Raw genomic sequence first — 23,039 nt, forward strand, 5'->3', positions numbered from 1 at the left:
AATGAATGATGTTTTGTGAATTTTGAAATATGTATTTTCTATCACTATGTTTCTTTTTCTTTGTCATGCATGGTATAATACAAAGTTCTTCCATATTTTGGAGGCCCTACAAATTAGTATTAGAGAAAATTCTTGCAAGTCTAAAAGGAAAAAGTTGATGCAACCTAGCTAACGAGAAATTATGATCCTAGAAAGGGAAAAGATAGAGATATGAATACACAATTATTAAACAAAAAGAAAGCATCACACATGAATAAAATTGATTTAGAAATAATCTGAGGGTATATAACAAAAAACTGATAATGGGAAAATCAAGATAGAAGAGAGTAGACCCTACAAACCGACACAAGAAAGGATCAAATCAAAAATTCCATTGAAATCTGTGAACTCTTATCATAGTCAAACTATAAGGTAAGTTTATAATGGGATAGACCATCCTACATCATACAAAGGCACTACAAAAGGCTTGTAATGGTATGGGCATGGGCTACATCATACAAAGTCATAGATAAGGTCTATGGTGGAATAGAGATGGGTTACATCATAAAAATGCACTATTTGTGAAGGATGATTAGTCCAAGAGTTGATTTTGGCCATGGTTAGATGTTCCTTCCTTTCAAAAATTTATTACTCGAAGAGATGGATCTAGTCATAATTGGAAATTCCTACTTCTTGTAGATTTATTACTTCTAGAGATGAATCTAGTCCTGGTTGGAAATTGGCTCTTCTTGTACATTTTTTACTCCAAGAAATAATTCTAATCTTAGTTGGATGTTTCTACCTCTAGTGAATTTATAACTCCAAAGACATGGATCTAGTTCTACTTGGATGTTCCTACCTCTTGTTCATTTGTTAGTCCAAGAGAAGGTTCTATCCTGGTTAGACCTTCCTATTTTTGAAGGGTGGTTAATCTAAGAGATGATTTTTGCCATGGTTAGATGTTCCTTCCTTTCACATATTTATTACTCCAAGAGATGAATATAGTCCTCGTTGGACATTCCTATCTCTTGTGGATTTATTACTCCAAGAGATGAATCTAGTCCTAGTTGGACATCTATGTCTCTTATGGATTTATTACTCCAAGAGATGAATCTAGTGCTCATTGGAAATTTGTGCCTCTTGTAGATTTGTAAGTCAAAGAGATAATTCTAGTCCTAGTTGGACATTTCTGCCTCTAGTGGATTTATAACTTCGAAGATATGGTTCTTGACCTGGTTGGACATTCCTACCTCATATGCATTTGTTACTTAAAGAGAAGGTTCTATCCTGGTTAGATGTCCCTACCTCTATGGATTTTTTACTCCAAGAGATGTTTCTTTGTTGGTTGGACTACCTTATCTCTTGCCAATTTATTACTCCAAGAGATGGATTTAGCCCTTATTGGAGGTTCTTTCCTCTTGTGGGCTTATTATCCCAAGAGATGGATATATCCTAAAATCTCATGTGTCAACTAAATAATATCTACATATGTATTCATGTGTATACCTGTGCCTAGATATATTCAAGTCTCTACTTTATGTATTCTTTGTGTCTTTATGTATTCATGTATGTTGTGTTTTCATGAATTCATGTATGCTTTGTGCTTTCTCTATATTTTTAGTTGATCAATAAGAAGAGAATAACTACAATGAACCCAAAATGTATGAATATACGCTTTGATCCTTTTCTCTATAAAGATGAAAGAAAACTTGTCTTAAAATTTAAGCTTTTCCAAGTTTCTACTATCACTGAGGGAGACACACATGATAATGTTATAGTAGCATAATAAAATACAAGTTAAACATAAATCTCCAATCATTGCTTCAAGACAAGAAATTTTGTGAGGGGAGGATTTGCATGTTCTTCATTTCAAACCCTAGTTATAATATCCTCTAAATAAATGTTCAATAATAAGTAATAATAATAAAATCTTAAAATAAATAAATAATATATAATATTTTAGCGCAACACATTTATAAGATTAATTACAATATAAATATAATATTACAATGTCATCATTATGAATTAATAAATTACTATAATATTTATAACATCATGTGGATTTATTCCTCCAAGAGATGGATCTAGCCCTTATTGGACATTCACTCCTTTTGTGGATTTGTTACTCCAAAAGATAGATATATCTTGAATGTGTGTTTATGCCTCATGTGTCTAGCAAAAAAAATCTAGGTCTATGCTTAGATATATTCAAGTATGTACTTTGTGCATATTTTGTGTGTACTTCATGTATGTTGTGTCTTCATGCATTCATGTGCCTACTTCATGTATGCTTTGAGTCGTTGTGCACTTTACAAAATGTGTCTTTGATTGTATGCTTTGCGCTTTCTCTATATTGTTAGTTGATCAAGAAGAAGACAATAACTAGAGTGAATCCAAAATGTATGAATTTATTTTAACCAGCACCATTATATGACCTTGATCCATTTCTCTAGAAGATGAAAGAAAATGTGTCTTAAAATTTAAGGTTTTCCAAGTTTCTACTATTAATAAGGGAGATACACATATGATAATGTTGAAGTACCATAGTAGAATACAAGTTAAAGTAAATCTCCAATTATTGCTTTAGGACAAGTGATTTTCGGAGGGGACAATCATCATGTTCCCCATTTAAAACCCTACTTATAATGCCCTCTAAAGAAAGATTTAATAATAATGAAACCTTAAAATAAATAAACAATATAATATTTTAATACAACATTATTATAAAATAATTACAATATAAATATAATAACTTGACTATACTATAATTAGTAATTAATAAATCACTATTATATTTATATTTATATTTTATAATATCTACTTATCTTAACCAAATAAAATAATTTTGAATATTTAAAATTTAATACTTAGTATACTCATGATAAACATATACCAAAGTCATGTCCACATGACATGTCTCTCTAAGGAGATGTTACAAGGGTATAAATGGCAAGGTTGCATGACTTCCATGGTACTTGTACCCAAGTACCCAAGTACATGTATCCTAAGTACTAGGTACTTGATGGCGAGCATCATAGCTAAAGAACTTGATTAGGAATTTTTTATTTTTTATTTGCATATCAACTTCGTGTTTATCAAGCTTAACTCAATACTTAATCAGTTTGAAACTATGATGCAATATTGATTAACAATAAACTTTATCACCATTCAAGTCTTAAGTTTACCATTTGCAATATGTCATTGTCATATAATTTATGATCTACTTGTTCATGGTTAAAGCCTTTCTTTTGTGTTATGCACCTAAACATTTATCATATATTATTATTACAAACATAGAAAATCTAAATTTGTAAATAGTACATTACATTTACAAACTTTATCACTGTTCTTGTTTTGTAAAACTATTGTCACGACTCATAATTTCAGATTTTCTATAAATATAAAAGTATAATTAAAAATAAAGTTTGACATACCCAATTACCCATCCCCTATTATGAAAAATACCCCTACCCATACCTTTAAGTACCCCAAATACCCCATCCGTGCAACCTTCATAAATGGGAATAGATCCCCATCCCAAGGCATTGCAATACTTCTATTACCTCTGCAACTCAATGGATCAAATAAGAAAGGAAGGGAATCGTATGAAGCAAAATTAAAATAAGGAATAAGAAATATTAAAGGTATTTGCACTGATCATATTGAGGGAAATCATCAACAGAAAAGGGAAAGGGCAAAGACTAATTCATGTCTCAGCTTTTGTGGGAGCTTTATAAGCAAATTACTATTCATCACAATCCTAAAATCATTCCCTTGCGTGAGACGATATTGGGGTACATTCCCTAAGAACAGACATCCATTCGCATGTGACACTGGTGCACCCTTCCTGCCATGGCTACAAACAATGTCTTTGATGATTACTGGGACCGTTTGCTACTCTGCTCAACAAAATAAACGCTTCTCTCGAAATAATGGCCCCATCACATAAACTAATCTCTGATTTAAAAAAAAAAAAAACTCATTGTCGAAGAGTTTCCAGATTCCTGATCATTGTTGTAAGACTGTGACCTCATATTTGAAGTATACATTGTCTGACACTGTGTTTCTTTGTCTTTCTCGTGCCCGGTACATTATAAAGTTCTTTCATATTTTGGCGACATTACACAAGGTAATAACACAAAAAGGAAATGAAATATTAGAAGCAAACTGAAACAAATTTTCCCACACATGAAAGGAAAGATGCATACCGTATTTTGGAACAAAGTAGCTTTTGGTCATCCAACAACTTCTCTGTCCATGAAGGCTTCGTAAAATTCAAGTCCCTTAAATCTGATTTTTCGTTGAAGAATGGTATCTTCTAGAGAATATAGTGATGTAAGTGGCAGTCTTTTTACTTCGACCTGAGAACACACAAACTAAAATGAATAAGCAATTTTCTCCAGAAAATATCCACACATTCAAATCATCGATATTTTCTTTTTAAATGCTCATTGTTAAAACTGAAGCTTGACTATGCAATGCTTATTTTCAATAAACACATAAACATGATAACATGCTTCAAACTTGCAATAAAAGAAGCAATGTCAGACAATGCAGCTCTTGTACATTTGAGTTTTTGACAAAATCAGATGCTGCAATAAAATAACAGGTCTCCTTCCTTGTGTGACACGTTGGACCATCAGGCTTTCCAAGGTATATTATCTGCAAAAGCAGGAGTTTGTATTCAATGTCTTCCATAAATTTGGAGCAACCCTTAAATTAGTTTAAGGATTGCTATTTCATATAGGCTGCAAAATTCAACAAGGAATACAAGATGCAGAAGTTTAAAAATTATCATCGAATCACTGTTCCAGTCTAGTCTGTTGGTTAACAGTTTGTTCTTTTGTTAGATTTTAAAATCTTTTAATGTCCAATTCTTCGGAGAAACAAAAGGATGTCACCAACAAATGGGTCAGTGTATGTGTTCTATCACTACCCTCTGAATTACAAGGTACAACTCCATTAGAATTTGCACTGATGCACAATGAATATGTCTTTCTTAGATCAAGTTTCGATAGAATAAGCGATTAACTTGAGAGCAGTAAAGGCTTACCAAATTGCTTGTAGACACAAAAATTTTAGGCAAAATGGATTGGGACAACTTATCACACACAATGGAATGACTATAGTAGGTTATCTTCAAATTTTCGGACTCTTACTTATAATCTAAATGTAGATTAATTATCTAAATGCAAAAGAGGAAAGGAAGAAGAGATGCATATGAAGGAAAATAGAATTTATTTAACTATTATACTTAGATGAAATGAAATCCCAGAAGTTGCTAATAGATTCATCCACATTTATTCTTCAATTCCCAATGAAACTAATTTTAACATGCCATGGAATAAACAAGAGGAGAGGCAAAATCATATAAAAGTAAATAAATTACTTATAATGTAAATACCAGGGTGAAATGGAATCTATGAGGTGATCATAGAATCACATGTAATCATCCTTCAATTCTCAATGTAGAAATAATCTATGAATTGAATGGGAAACAAAACATGAAGAGCAAATTAGGTAAATTGAATTACAGAGCCAATTCAGCATCAAGTTTGCCAACCTTTGTATGGACACATGGCATCTTCCCCATTGATGATCTTGACTCCATGGCACTTTTGAAAACATATGGTGACTATTTATCTTCATGCTACTTCTAGAACCTTGCAAAAATCTTTATTTTCTTCATATTTTGTTGTTTGGCATTAGGTCTATGTAATTCATATTTCAATGATCGCAGCTATTTGAATTCTAGCCATTGATCTTGGATCAATGATCAAGATTAAACCTAACAATCTTCCTTATTTCTCCCTTTTTATTCCTTCGCAACTATCATTCTGATGCCTTTACTCGATGCGATGATGAAATGATAGGCTCTCGCTACTTCGATGTGTTGACTAAAGGTTGTATTTAACCACTTGCGACCATTTGAATACACATTGTCACTCTTTTATAGCTTTAACTCATGATTAACATTAACCACTTGTGAAAGTGTGACAGTTCAAATTTTGAATATCTTGGGTTACATTTTACAGTTTCTCGCCTCACTAGTAAATTTAGGCTTAAATTTTGATGCAAAAAGGTCAAAATTTTGACAAGAGTAGGTCGATAAGGCGACCAAGCTTGCTGTTGGTCTTTTTTGGTCAATTTTTTGCCACATACATTTTCCATCAAAATTTTGACTACATAAAGGTAGACTTACCGACACGAATTTCGTCGATTTCCCTGGTCTAAGCTAAAGTGGTATTTCCTCATTTGCTAGCAGTGCTCGTCGAAATTTCGACGGAAACCTTCATAATTTTGCGTTGAAATTGCGACGAATCCAATTTACATTTCTCTGCTGGTGGCATATAAGTGACGCCAAAGTGGACTAGTTTTGTGTCAAAATTTCGACCAAAATATTGCATTTGCATTGAAATTGCGACGAAAGCAATATACATTTCTCCACCGGTGCCATACAAGCGACGCCAAAGTGGACCAATTTTGCCTCGAAATTTTGACAAAAATATTGCATTTGTGTCAAAATTAAGACCAAGATATGTAGAAATTTCAATGAGCTATCCCATTTATTGTAAAAGCTTTGCTCTCATAGGAGCCTTCTAAACTGCACAAAATTTGATTCTAAAGTGTAATTTCTTCTTGCATGAGAGTCGGGGTATCGTGCACATTTCTACCTCCACACCATTGTTTCATTTGTCACATGATTTATTTTATACAAAACAATGGGAAGGAGGAAGAAATGTGCACGATATCTTGAGTCTCCACCGAGCAATTATGCTTTACAACTCAAATTTTGTGCAGTTTAAAAGGCTCCTATGAGAGCAAAGCCTTTGCAATAATTGGCACAGCGTGTCAAAATTTTGGTTCTTGCAGGGAAGAATAAAATTGGGAAAGAATTATTTATCAGGAATGAAAGCCAATAATTTCATCTATTTTTCAAATAGATAAATGTGACAAAATAACTTACAGTCCCAATCACATCATCATAAGAGCGCATATATAACTATAACTATGTCTAAAACCAACATAATTTACAAATATCCACAATTCAAATATTATCCTTTGATGTTTTCTTTAATGCAAAGTTTTAAGTCAACTATGTTATCACCTTGGATGTAATACCAAACTTTCATTAGGCTAAAGACTGCAGCAAGATTTACGATTTACAAATGCAAGGAGAACTACCCAACCAAAGTAGAAAATGACATAAAAAGTTAACAATCTATCAATTAACAATCTAGATGAAATATTTCTAGCAATTGAACTGTACATTATAGAAACAAAAAATTTCCTTAAAATTGACACCTCACTAGTTGTTCATTTGTATCCTTAATGGCTTCACAAAAGTTGAAAGCTTACGATTTGTCAAGAGCACAAAAGGCACTCATAGTTCAGCTGCGTCAATAAAACTAAAGTAATTCAGTTGCATGGTGAGGGCAAGAGATTGTCAATATCGATTGTGGAGTTGTAGATAGGTAAGCGACAAATGTAAAAAGGTAGTACAAGATTTTAATAGCAATTGTGACCTTCACAATGTTTCTCAATAGTTTTGGGTCAAATAATTGGATAGAAAATTGATAGTAAAATGTAAAAGAGAACACACATAATGTCACATCAAATTAAGTTTGCATCCTACATATGAGTATGCATCAAAACTGAATTTTTACCTACTCAATCTATCAATATCAATAAATAAATAAGATACTTTTGTAATAGAAAATTCTTGAATCCTATTCGACTGTAATCTTTCAAACCTGTAAAATTAAAAAAAAGCCATAACAACTAAAATTAAAGGATTTATTTCTAACAAACTATCACAGATGCTTTATGTATACCTTAGGACATGATACAAGCTATTTCACAAGCAACACTAAACATTCCAAATTTTTTCTCTTTTACTAGAGTGATGATAAACTATATGCAAAGTAGAAATAGTGCAACATAATAGATGATTAGTATCTACAATTTTTAATACTGAAAATTATAAAGAATGTAATACTCACAAGTGTTGTTGCCTAAGAGAATGCAACCCAAGTTTATCATGATCTCTGCAGCATTCATTGCATTGGGAATATCCTACTTATTTGCAAACACCAGTAACACTGCATCTCGTAGTTCATCTTGCAAGAACAAGAAACTTAAATGATAAAAAATTATTCTACGAATAACATGAAAATAATTGTTAAAAGAATGAGGCCAATTTTACACATAATAACTAAAGTTGTCATGAGAAAGACATGAAATCTTCTTGATCCATTTTCCAATTGTGTTTATACAATCCTAAAAATTCACTTTAGTAGTTCTGACTAATTATTGTTGGAAGGATTTTGTTTGCTTCATCAAATGAGTGTATATTGTAGTCTTGGCTTCTTGTATTTTTCAAGATAGTATCATTACTCTTCTAGTATTGTTCTATCTGAAAGGATGATATTGATATGTTGTTTTTCTATAATAGCGAAAAAAGGGGTTGTTAACATTTACACAAACAAGGGATGAAAGCATAAACATAGGGCATCAACAACGCAACAAAATAAACCTTTTCCTATTCACTTGGACAAAAGTCTAAGCAATGCTATTGTTAGGATTGCAACAAAGGAAACCCCACTACAACCTGTAAACAAGGCCCAAGAGTGATTATTTAAGAGTCAGCATTATCAGTAGAATTTTGTTCAAAACAAAAGTGGGAGTAGTAACTTCAACAACATAGGCCACAAGGCTAGCAGGCATCGCACCTAAAATATGGTCTAACATCCAAAATTAGGACAAGAATGGAAGCGATAGAAGTCTAGCTCAGACCAACAGCATGAGAAGCATCAATATAATCAAAAAAAGTTTCTTCTTCATTATAAAACAAGTCCTCAAAAGGAAAATCTAAAATAGAATTAGAAGCTCTAATTGTCAAATGGTCATTTTTCACGGCCCTCCATCAAGTGACAGCACCTATCATACACAAAATGGCAATCATTAGGCATGTATCCTATAGAGATGCAATCTCTACAACAAAATGGAAAACCCTTATATTCAATGCTTCACACATGGCCTCTCATCAACCATGATTGAAGTGGAGAGATGTCTATTTCAAATAGAATACAAACATAGAATAGCCCAAAATTGTACTAGATCCATCCAATTTTAGGAACTAGCAAAGGGAATTTCCAATGGCCTCGGGAAAAACAACTCACAAAAGTGAAATAAAGATGAGGAAGGAAAACCCAAACATAACTCACATAGGTATAGCTCAATGTCACCAAACATTAGGGGCTTCAAAGAATTAGTCACCCAATGGTGTAAATCTTAGAGGCACTAGAGACTCTAGGAATTTATAGAACATACTTCTGCACTGATTAAAGTCCACGTTATCACCACAAAATAGGACAAACTTTGCATAAGACTTGACATCCCAAGCGTAGCTCGTTCAACCAAAATTTGACAGACAATTATCTAGAGCATTCAGTGGGTCCAGAACCACCAACAAGAGCAAATATCCTAGCACCTAGAAGCCTAGCTTTGCACTACACCAGGAGAGTCAAACCCCAACAAAAACCATCCAATGGATCTCTTCTGACGAGGTGTGTTATGAGTATATTAAGTTCCCCTCTTTCTCTAGAGTGGAAAACATCATGAATTTTGAGTTCAGATATACGTTATGTAATACTGCTTTACTCATGTTTAGAGACCCTTATAGTATATTCAAAGATACTTATTATATCTACTCTATAATAAATGGTAGTGTAATAGCATACTAGCATCAGAGTTCATAACCCACATCAAAAGTGGTTAGTTACACAAGAAGAAGCATCGAACATGGGACATGAGAAACAAATTCATATTGATTTGTCCTCTATTATCAGAGGATCATAGTAAGGCACAACACAAATTCTCAAATATAAATAATAGTCAACTATCATTTTACTAAGATCCCTATGAACATGTAGCACTGAAATACAATAGACATTGGAGTTAGGAATTTGGTTGACAACCAAAATCAATTGAATTGAAATAAGAAACTTCACAAAAGAATCAACTAAATATGTAATTTTAAGCATATTTTTCTACTCAAAATGTTACGACTTCTTCCTTATTGACCTTAAACTCATGATATTTTCTAGTTTTACAGGGGGAAACACAATCTCTCCAACTTTTAGTTCTAAATGGTTTCCGCCTTAGGTACATAGAATCTTTGAACTAGATAGATAAAATACACAACCATGCTGAAGACAATAGAAATAGAGGATAACATGGAAAATACCAAACAACAAGTTGGATGATGATGAAGACTACAGTGAAGGTAGAAGATCCTAGACATCATCAATTAATACCAAAATACCAAATGGAGTATACAAACTTGAAAAGATAAGACACACCTCACAACTAAATGAAACTCTAGAACCTACCATCAAATGGCATGACATTGAATCATTACCAATAAATGAATACAACATAGAGAAGCTACTAGATATGGTATTTCTATTCATTTTTCAAACGAAAGAGTGCAATAGGTATGCAACCACAACTAAGGAAAGTGCAATTTCACACCATTCGCCATGTTCATGTTGAGATACAAACCTGTGCAATCCAATCTCCTAAGGAATAGACAACACCATGTATCTCCATCTTTGCCAAAATAGGATTTTTCATAAAGCAATGTTAGAATAGTTACTAAAATGGTCATAAATTATGTTGTTATAGTAAAAGAATACTTTAACTTAAGAAAAAAAAACTATACAATATTAAAACATGATATTGTGCTTTAAAAACTAAAAAGGTACCTATAACGAAGAACTTCATTTCAACTTGCTAATTGGTTGTCACTATTAACTATAAGCTTATCTTTAAAGTTTGAGCTTCACTTGGTTTCGAGAATAGTTAAATATTCTCTACTTAACAGGGCCAACCACATGAAGGTGGAAGCTCACTTGGCCCCTGCCCCCCCCCCCCCCTAACATCACTCTAAATTCCCTATTAACATTTAATAACATTCAATTCATCCATTTTTGAAATATAACATTCAATCATTATAATCACATGATAACATTGATTAACACGTAAAATTCATAAACACACAACATTCATGAATAATTCAAAAGTAAGTCATTTATGAATAATTCATTAACACAATATTCATTAACACGTAAAATTCATAAACACACAACATTCATGAATAATTCAAAAGTAAGTCATTTATGAATAATTCATTAACACAATATTCATTAACACCCAATATTAATGAATAATATTCATTAACACAGTATTCATTAACAATATTCAAGAGTAAGTCATTCATGAATAATCATATCTTTTTTGCTTTCTTGCCGTTTCTTTTTTTCATAAAATTTCTAAGAGGAATATCAATGTCATTGTCATCCTCATTAACATTTAATAACATTCAATTCATCCATTTTTGAAATATAACATTCAATCATTATAGTCACATGATAACATTCATTAACACATAAAATTCATAAACACACAACATTCGTGAATAATTCATTAACACGCAACATTCAAGAGTAAGTCATTCCTAAATAGTTCATTAACACCCACCATTAATGAATAATATTCATTAACACAATATTCATTAACAATATTCAAGAGTAAGTCATTCATGAATAATCATTTCTTTTTTTCTCTCTTGCCATTTCTTTTTTTCATAAAATTTCTAAGAGGAATATCAATGTCCTCGTCATCCCCCTCCTGTACTGGTTCTAACACATGTCTCCTCCTCATCCGTTCAGGAACATCACGAGGCCATTGCACCAAAGGGGGTTCCGCTGCAATAACAAGCACTCCATGAGTTAAATTCGCAATATTTTATATTAGTGAATTACGAGTTTTTATTTAAGTAAAAGAACTATAAATCAATAAATTAATTTAAAAGAACAAAATATAGATTTTCTTTACTTGAATGTGTGACATGATCTACCTGCTGATTAGTCTAAACATCCTCTGGCACTCGCTCAACATGACATGATTCTATATGCTCAACACAAAAAGGTTACACCAAGTTCAATTAAAGATGATAAATTGTATTAATAATTATATAATTAGTTTTAAATAACAAATGAGCACCTCCATCGATAGTACAATGCACATCAGGGGGTTCATGATGCTACGTATGATCTGTGTCACGATTAATAGGCTACATTGCAATGTCATGCACATTATTATCAAATAAATTGTTTCTCTAGTATTCAATTTCTAATTTATATGTTGGCATATTTACGTGTGCACATGATGCAGGAGACTGTTCAGTTGGGGCAATGGAAGTTTGCCATAGGCATTCAGCCACTGCTGCATAGCCTTGCTTGAAGGCAATTTTTTTGTGTTCTTCTATGGCCTCTAGATTAAAATCAGTGCCCTGCATTTTTTTATTAATTAAAAAAATTATTTTCATTTTATAAATCATTTTTCTTTGTAATTCATTTATTGCTACTTATAACACGTGCTTTGATTTTTTAATATCCCCCAGAGCCAAGTCTGTGTTGCCCAACCTTTTCTAGCCTCACCTTTGTTTCCTTTGATGTGTCCTACAACCTATGAAAAGTTTGAAATATGTTAGATGATATAGATATAAAGATCAGTACTAAATAGTGGATTATTATATCGTATGAAGGTTTTAGCATAAAGTAGCATGTTCCACCAAAAATATGAAAAAATGGAAGAAATTATAGCATCATACCTTTAATTGGCATGTGTAATCATGCTATTTATCTATGAAGTTCATGCTAAGTATTTATCCATATTCTGACATGCCTCTCCATAAAATTACACATCAATTTTGATAGTCTATATTATCCATTGTCACACAAAGTAAATGATAAGCTAAAAGTTGAAACAACTAGTAGATTTTATAGATTAAACTTTTATCCCTATGTTCCACACTCAAAGTGTTTTTATCCCCAAGGCTGCAACAAGTATAAACTTGAGGACGAATGTCAAATTTTAGATTGTTTTAGTGGCATTCCTTTTTACCCGTAGTTGAAAAGTAAGTATTTTTTTGTTTTAATTTAAAAGACATCACGTTTGTGTATCAAGTGTTTCTTTAGCCTCCACACTGCATGGCACTAATTTTATAAATGGTGTTTGTAACTGAAACAAAATCCCCACTGATTTTCTAAGATAACTAGCAACTAACAGGAACTACCTAGCATTGTTGCAGCAGAAGACTCACAACTTAAAACTTTTCTTAATCTATGTTTATTTTGATTGCTTCTAGCAGTGGAGTACCATTTAGAATGTTTGAGAAGATCAGAAATGTTACATCATAGTTTGGAGGATGTTTCATATAGTCTACATCCACAAAAAATGATTTCAAAGTTGACACTTGGATAGAAAACTGGTTAGATAAGCTTCAACTATTCTTAAAAGTCACACAGTAAAAGAAGAATTAAGGATAGAAAAAAATAAAAAGTCAACTTTAACACTTTTACTGTAGAAATTAAGAAAATTAGTATGTGCTCATGTTTAAACCACATAATTTTGATCCTATAAATAAGGTATAAGAGTTTAAGAAACAATAAATTTCATAGAGTGGAAAGAAATAGCAGAAATTATCAGCATTATTTATAAGAATGAAATTTGGGTTAGAGTTTTCCAAAAAAAAATTCATAACTTTAAATACTTGCAAACAAATGCTTTCATGCAGATTAAAATAACACAAATGCTTACACTTGTAGGGGACAAGGCCAATAATGGAGAATGCACGCACAACTCCTCCAAATAAGGAAAGCATTGTAGAACTTTAACATTAGCAAAATCTTCATCATCAGAATAGGTGATTTTCTTCATCGATTTCACTTTTGCAAAATGTTCTAGAAGTTGAGTGTCCAGCTCAAGCATAATCAAAGAACCTTGAGACATGTTGAGATAGAGGTACTGCATTTTCATATACTACATAATAATGAACAGCCCAAGAGGTATGATGACAGGTCTCATCTCGCTCTAACTATAGGTTTCAGGTATGATTACTATATTATATTAAAATTATTATATATCATTATATATTACAATTATTGAATATCATTTATCACCTATATTGCTAACACATACAACTATGGTACATGTAGTTGAGCATTACTATATTTTCAAGACATAATATAGCTATATGTGAAGTTATATATCATTGACAATTCACATCCAGTGTCATATATATCATTGACATGAGCAGCCTGAGAGGTATGATGACAAGTCTCATATCGCTCTAACTCTATCTATCTCTTTAGCTCTATGATCTCAGACCATGGATCTACTATCTCATAGTTCCCCTCTTCTAGCTAGTCATGCATCTCTAACTATAACTTGCACCTGTAACTTGCCCACCTACCTCTAAGAAGTCCTAAATCTCTCCCTCACATGTCATAGAGAATCTTGAGTCTGTGCTAATACATCTCCTATGGGTAAACTTGTGGAGGCTAATTTAGCCTTTCATCATCCCCTCCTCCACCCACATCCTATTGTGGTGGCTCCTCTACCCTATGTCTCCTAGCATCACCTCCTACTACACCCATGGTGCTCATCTCTCTGTGAGTTCTCACATGGGTAGGCCTATGTGCCTATTCATTTTTTCTCGATCTAAGATCCAATCTAACAGTATGAGAAGGAATTGTAACAAGAACTACTAGTGGCCATTATAATGGTCTCTCCTCCCTCAAAGGATGTTCGTGTGGTTGTTGAACATCAGGGTGTGGTGCTTGACTAACTACCCCTATAGGATCAATTATATGAGGAAATGAATGTGTAGCCAAATGCTCTATGTACTAGGGAGTGACACCATCATTCACTACATCTAGAAAGTAGTCCCACCTATGAATGGTAAGGCCACTAACATCTTCCATACATCTAATTGGGTCCAATCTAGGAGAACAACCTTTCTTTACCTCCTTGTTGAAGTAGGTGTAACTACAATACTCCTATGATATATCGTATTGATAGTTGAACTATCTCTAGACATGGGTTAGCGGAAATCTCTCTATCTTCAATGAAGAATGGCCATTCAGTGGCTAAGATACCAATATGAATCCTAGCTAGGAGAAGACATCATCTTATGGCTCTATGCCTAGCCATGGCCTATATGGAACATACATCATGTCATCCAAATGAAGTCTCAAATAGTTTGTCTAACCCAGTGTAGGCTGGATCATCTCTCCACAATATTAATAAATATAAATCTACAAGGGTTGCTGTCAGTCCTCAAAGATAGGAATGTGATTGTTGTCATTAACTTGTGTTTTTGGCATTGAACGTGATGCTTATTACTTTTAGGAGACTAACCATTAGTAAAATTCTTGCAAAGTTTTTCAAAAAAATTGTACTTGTCATTACAATTACTGAATATCATTTATCACCTATACTGCTAACACATACAACTATGGTACATCTAGTTGAGCATTACTATATTTTCAAGACATAATATAGCTATATGTGAAGTTATAAGCGCACTATTTATATCTTATGTAGGATTTATGCCCAGATTGAGATATATATAGTTGTGTCAGCATTGAGATTGAGATTTATAAGCAATTGTGTCAGCATATGAATTACATACCTTTCATCAATAGATAGATTAAATTGAGCTAGTTGAAATTGTTGATACTAAAGTTGAACCCTAAATTTTCTCATTAATGTACTAGTAGTTAATACTATTGCATACCTTTCCAAATTTTTTGGTGTACTTTCTTCTATATTTTTTGTTGTACTTTCTTTTGGACGTTCCCTTTTCTCCTTTGCATCGAAAATGAACTCATTCTAGTCCCTCACTGATACAAAGGGAGGATGCTCATACTTCGGGTTTAGGACGAGGCTCTTTCTATATATGTCCCTCACAACCTTAAGATGTCTAGAAGCTTTTTGTAACAATTTCTTATGATAAAAAATATTACTACTAAACTCATGCTCTATATTATTGATGAGCTCATCTTTTAATTTTTTATCTTGGCAGTTCCACCTTTTAAGAAAAAACACAAAATTGTTAGATATAGCTAGTATAAGAAAAGACCCGAAGGAAAGGAAAAATATTGCACCAATTAATGATATGAAAAAAACTAGTGGGATAAAATTAGTTCAGTTATGATGTTCCACCTTTTACATATGGTGGGCCTGAATCTTCACAGTGCAAGGTTATAAAGCCTCCTATAAAATGTATTATTTCATGCAAAAAATGTCATGGGATAATTAATAGTAAGAACCATTAAAATGAATCATGTGAAGAATACTTTTTATAGTGAATAAAAAATACATAAAATGAGATACATTTCATCTTTTTAGTGATCTATTTTAGGGTTGGAGGATCAACTTGACCAAAATTGACCAAAAAGGATGTTTGGAAAAAAATTTAAAATGTCTAAAACCAGTCAAACTCTACCAGGGTTCTATTGTTGATGTTTTGAAAGTAAAAAATGTACTATGACTATATTAATTAGTATACCTTGAAAAAAAAATATAGTGCATAATACATATAACTTGTCATGACCTTCATTTTTTGTCATTCTTAATTGATGTTGTCACTGATCATACCTGCAATATTATGGAAAATAAATATTGCTAAAATAGATAGTGAAGCTGAAAGTGAGCACTCTAAAACTCTAATAGGCAATAGCAATGATGTGGGAAATTATTGAAAACTAAACATTGAATATGAAAGAAGACTCCCACTTTTGGTTCTCTATACAAAAATTGGTTAGTATCTTCTACCGAAAGCATGAAATTGCAATGTACCGAATTACTAACCTAGAGAATTACTGGTATAGAAAAAAGGTCATTGATAATTTAGATGATCCTACCAAAACACTTCCTATCATGTTTAGGTCTTGCAAGAAAATCCTTATTACAATAAAAAAAAAATTTATTTAAAGTACCTAGAATCTTAGAACATTTCAAAGGCATTGATTCATCATCGTCAATCAACAATGATGTCTGCATAGCTCTCGTACTAGAAATACGGGTAGCTCCAGGAAATGATGGTGAATTATCACCAATACATGCACTATGATCTGCATTTGGCAAAGTACTAGATGGTGCATCTCCTACCACAAAAAAAATAATACACTATGTGATGCACCCAAGATTAAAGTACATATTATCAACTCATAATGAACACAAAACCAAATATAGCAAAACAAGGATTTACTAGCTAGACGTCCCCTTGTTGCCGACATTGCAGTCGACAATCTCGTATGGGCGTCTGTCAACCTCTTAGGAGTCTCTTGCACTAGATGACTTGAACAATACATTGTTAGCAAAGACATTATGAAATAATAAAAGAGTTAAGAAGTTTTGAATGTTTGAAATAAAAAATTCCTTTTAACTTCTCAACTAAAAGATTATTTTACCAGTGGCAGTCGGAGTTCTGCTACTACCAGCCTCACCATGTTGTCTCTGACCAAGTTGTGGATTAGTTGCCAAAAAATTCCTGTATAACAAGAATTTAGTAGTTACAGTTTCTTAAAACTCTTTAAAAAATTTGCATCAATAAAGTATTTTTGCCAATATTATATATTTTACTTCACAACATAAAAGATTATAAAATACAAATCTTTATTAAACTTTTCTTATAACTAAATATTCATTGGAGCTTACTTCATAACGACGAGCTTGCACTCTTAAATCTGATTGCCTCTTCATCATCTCCTCGGATTCCATATTTGCCTCATCCAAAATTTTCATTGCTTCTAAAAACAAATTTTTAAAATTTTTTTCTTCAAAATTTTTATGAAATCAGGAGTTTTAGCAATATCCTCATCAGAAGGCATAGCTAGTGGCTCGACACTTACTAATGCTACTTTACCCTTATCTTGAACATCAAATCATGCGAGAAATATTAGTAAAACTATCATAAAAACTAAAAAACCGTAAATAAAATAATGTAATAATATAACATTTTTCAAGTATCTAATTTGTACAATTTCAAAAAGGTTTACCCTCACTGAAGAAGGGTGTGAGTAGCATCCTAGTGACCTCTATCATCTGTTGGATCCATATCATCCTATCAAAAAGATTAAACATAAAAAATTCAGCTAACTGAAAGCAATAGACAACAAAAAAAAACTTATTAACAAAATGGTAAATAGTAGTTACACCGTAAATAAAATAACATAATAATATAACATTTTTCAACTATCTAATTTTTACAATTTCAAAAAGGTTTACCCTCACTAAAGAAGGGGTGGGAGTAGCATCCTGGTGACCTCTATCATCTGTCAGATCCATATCATCCTATCACAAAGATTAAACATAAAAAAATTCAGCTAACTGAAAGCAATAGACAACAAAAAAAAAAAAACTTATTAACAAAATGGTAAAGAGTACTTATAGCCCTCATGATAGTAACTTTGTTTTTATCTATGCGATTTAAATGGTAATCAATTAGCAGTTCTTCCCCTACACTTATTGATTTTATTGCACAAACAAAAACTTCATTCCCCTCACACGCCTCAAATATGCAATTGGGTTGCTTACTAGTTGAAGAAGGTTGCGTACTATTTATAAAACTTGCAATATTACCTATTTCTTTTGGTCTTCCATCAATGTACATAGCAAATCTTTTACTTTGATCATTTTCTTTCCATTGTATATAATTGGCTGATACCCCATACCTACGCACACTTTTTTTATACCTTACAATCTACATCCAATCACTATAATTGTAACATGGACCGACATACTTGAACAATTTGACAAATTTTTTGTAACCTACCTTTATCCTATCCATGGAAAATAGGCCCAAACCATGTAATGATGATGGAGCAATGCGATATATCCTCTCATTAACACAAAAATCTGTGTTAATTGGAGGTAGCTCATTGGGTACCCATTCTTTCTCAATGTGTGAGTACGGAAAGGGCACCTTGATGTCGCCTTTGGTCTCATCATCACAAGAACATGACCCCCCATTAGCAAGGAAAAATTACATGCATTTATCAAATTTTTTTCTATTCTTTTGACCTCTAGTTGATCTCCCTATTTCAGTCATACTACATGTAGAGCTTTCATCTACCAGATCCTCATTTCCCTCATTTGATGTAGATAGATCCAAAAACTACCTATTTGGTGGGTCCTGCAATCCATCAAATGGAAAGTGAAAGTGACAAATATAAAATGTATCAGAAGAGGAATTTTTCTCTTCCAATATTTTATATCTTCTTTATTGATTTCTTTAGATGACAACCACCTCATGTATTTTCCAAGATCATATATAACCTGTTTGACATTGTTGGCAAAGTGGCATGGGAGAGATAGAGGTAGAACGTAGTACAATATTTGTAAAATGATCTTGTCAATATTTTATAAAAGAATGCAATTGAGACTACATGCAGTATATAAATATATAGTGAATACAAAATAACATGAATTACCTTAATAAATGTATGCCAATTGTGTGTTTTCAACCCTGGCCCAAATTCACTTTTATTTGATATGACATTGTTTATGTTCAGAGCAAATCCTATGGGAAATCATATTTTTTTTATGACTTCTTTTATAGCATTTCTCTACTGCTCTGACAATAACCAACTAAGGGCACTTGTATCAATCTAGTCTCCATTGTTATTTGATCGAATGCCATTTTTCAATGCATGGTTGGAATCTTCAATATCACTACAAGTTTTGACAATTTGATCTCTGTCACACCTTCCATCCAAGATTTTCCATAATGTCTTTGCTACATTCTTTCCAATATGCATAGGATCAAACAAATGCACAATTGGGAGTTGTTCATAGTATGACAACCTAGCAAATTGCATAGGATAAATTTTTAGTCCTTTTGGAAGTTGGTCATTGATGTCTTGACGACCTTCACAAGCATCAATCATATCATTAGTAAACAAAACATAATATTGAAATATAAATTTGAAACAAAAACCATCAAATGGAATGACATTACCTCGACAATTTATTTTATTGTATGCCAACTTCCATAGGTGAGGTGTCATTCTCTGTGGCTTTGACATAGTCTCTTCTAGATCATTGAAAAGATGTTTTTCGGTAATTTGGTACTTATTCTCATCAAACACCTGCTTTCTTAAAATTTTTGAATGACAAGATTTCATCTTTGGACCACAAACTCGACATGCAAATTTACCCTTTTTCTAAAGACCTACAAGATCGTTTATAATTGGATTAAATGTGTTAACTTTGATATACCAAAAAAGATGTGTCAAGAAGAGAACATACCACAAAAATGTGTTAGCTCAGGGGCATCATGTATTGTCCGTACAAGCATTGCATGAAATTAAAATTTTCTTTGTCCTATTGGTCTATAAATGTCATACATAGTAACCCTATTCCATAACACCACCAACTCGTCGATAAGGGGTTCAATATATGCGTTGATATCTTTAACTTGGTACTTACCTAGTTGAATGAGCAAAAATATTACATAATTATTTTGACCATTTGACGGATTAGTAATAATAAATTAATTTAGATGACCACTAAATAAAAGAATACCTGTAACAATCAGTGTCAGCATTATGTGCTCTCTCTTTGTGGACAACCAAGGAGGTATGCTATTGTTGATAAAAAAAGAAGGCCACACCGAGTAAGTAGATCTCATCTATACATAAGGATTGACACTGTCTGCTCCCAATGAAAGCTTGAGACTACGAAGTTCTTCTTTAAAGTGTGGCCATTTTTTCTCTATTTCCTTAAATGTCAAACCATCTAGAGGCATTCACATAATGTCATCTTGACTTCTATTGCATTCATGGTAATCTATAAATTGTGCCAAGCTATTGCACTTGAATAATCATTGCAAACATGGAATAATGGGAATATGCCGAAGAACCTTGTGAGGCACGTTTTTTGTTAATCGATCTAATTGATATCTACTAATATGACAAGTAGGGCATTGTGTTGCAAATTCATGCTATTTATGATATATAATATTATTTTTTGGACATGCATGTATTGTTTGATACTCCATTCCAATATCTTTCATAATGGCAGATAATTCTCGGTATGAGCGAGGTAGAATGTTTGATGGTGGTAACAAACACTCACCTATCAACCTACGACCAAAAAAATAATTTCTTAATTTAAAGAATATTAATCGCTACACGAACCCAATGTTAATTGTAAGGGAACTACAAGTAAAATAATGAAAGACGATGGCATACCTTAACATACGTGTCATTGCTACATTGGATAAACCATTCATAACCTTCAAGTTCACCAATAGCAATACCACGGCAAGAAGAGTTGTTTTGGAGCCTTCATATAGGGAGTGTTGTGCCTTCTCAATTAAAGGTACATCAAGCTCTACATCATCATTATCATCATCATCATCATCTTGATCATCGTGATCTTCATCATCCTAGTCTTCTTCCATGGTATCATTACCTTCTACTTCAATATTCACACCTCCATGTTCCCTCATTTGGAAATTTGCATTCTCCGAATTGTCATGGTCCATAACATGAAACTCAAGGATGTTGACCTATATGAAAATGATGACCTTATATTAACCATGTGTAGGACCAGAAAAATGGGTAAAAAATGCATAACACACTATGAGAAAATCACAAACTCAATCAACATGTATTAGCACCCACTAGTCTACCATGAAAACCAAACTAATTAAGAAAGCAATAGAAACCCCCTTTTTCATTTGTAGCTCCCATGTTCTTCTTTCTTCTCCAATGATTATAGCTCCAATTTGCCTATAGTGCACACAAGATTGAAGCAAAGTCTATGATGTAGATAATGCCATGAGAATACTTGAAGTGTGATTTTATGTGATAGCAAGGATGCAGCATGCAAAGAAGTAGAGCCTCCAAAACTCAAAGATTTAAGGACTCAAGACTTAAGCATTCTCCTCCAAGAGACTCCAGGACCCCCCCCCCCCCCCCCCCCCAAAAAAAAAATGAGAGGAAGAGTGTCCAATTTATAATTGACATGGAGGATGAGAGCGTTGGATTTGTCACCCACAGACATGCGATGTGACAAGAGATTCCTATGACGCATATGATGGAATATGCCATAAATAAGATTCTATGACACATGTAAGTCAAATTTAGAAGAGAATCTATGACACGTCATAAGATTCTTCAACCCACTTAAAGCCAAGAATCTATGACGAATAAGCCAAATAGGGACATGCATAAGAGATAAGCATATTTGATTATGACAAATCTTAGTCAAGTGTCAAAGGAGAATCCATGAGGTGTCACATCCAAGTGTCATGATGACGCAATATTTTATGGAATATTTGAATTAAAAATCCTTTTATTCCACAAAATAAGAATTAGTAGAAAATGGAATTAATGATGGAAAAGAGAACTTAGGAAATTGTAAATTTCCATGGTTTGCAGATAATGAATCAATTAATTAATAAAATTAATTAATTGAGGATGATAATTAGGAAGAATAATTAGTGAGAATAATAGAATTAAATTATGGGTTATTTAATCCTATAGAGAAAATTAGTAGATGATTGGCCAAATTGATTAAATGAATGTGACCATATCCTTTGATGAAAATGTGACGACGATGGATATCGAATAAGATGATGAAAAGGTAGACCAAAGCCATGGTCAAATTAATTGATAGATTGAAATTGATAATATGCCAAGGACACATGACATGAATTAATTGATATGTAACATTTAACCGACATTGTAAATGCTACAGGATTGAAATTGATTGATAAGTTTTGATCATAATATCACTGACAGACACTGTCAATATTATTCAAATGGTTGATGATGCCATGATCTAACATTGAAAGCCTCAACAACGTCAAAGATTGAATGAAATGAATGATATTTTGACCTAGTACTGAGAGCCATGATAGTACTAAGGTCAAATTGATAAGATTGATAAGTTGATAGGTTTCCAAGGCACTGAAAGCCACAACAATGCCTAGGAGCAGATAAATGATGATTGATTTGGGATGTTTGATACGTTTCGGGTTGATTAGGACCGATTTCGAGTTGATTTGATATGATTCTGAGTTGATATAAAATTGATGTGAAAGGGGATACAAATGACAAAATATGGTCAATCTGGCCAAAAGATCGAAGTTAGTAGAATGAGAAAATGGGATAAATTAGTATGAAGAAGTGATG

General features: G+C 32.7%; 1 pseudogene; it reads right to left on the reverse strand.

Annotated features, from left to right (window-relative positions):
* LOC149543653 (histidine biosynthesis bifunctional protein hisIE, chloroplastic-like) overlaps window positions 1-23,039 on the reverse strand; it is a 208,649-nt pseudogene that overhangs the window by 152,699 nt on the left and 32,911 nt on the right.

The sequence above is a fragment of the Cupressus sempervirens genome, chromosome 8 (genome assembly GCF_028749045.1).
Source record: "Cupressus sempervirens isolate cs-2001-9-10 chromosome 8, ASM2874904v1, whole genome shotgun sequence".
NCBI classification, from domain to species: domain Eukaryota; kingdom Viridiplantae; phylum Streptophyta; class Pinopsida; order Cupressales; family Cupressaceae; genus Cupressus; species Cupressus sempervirens.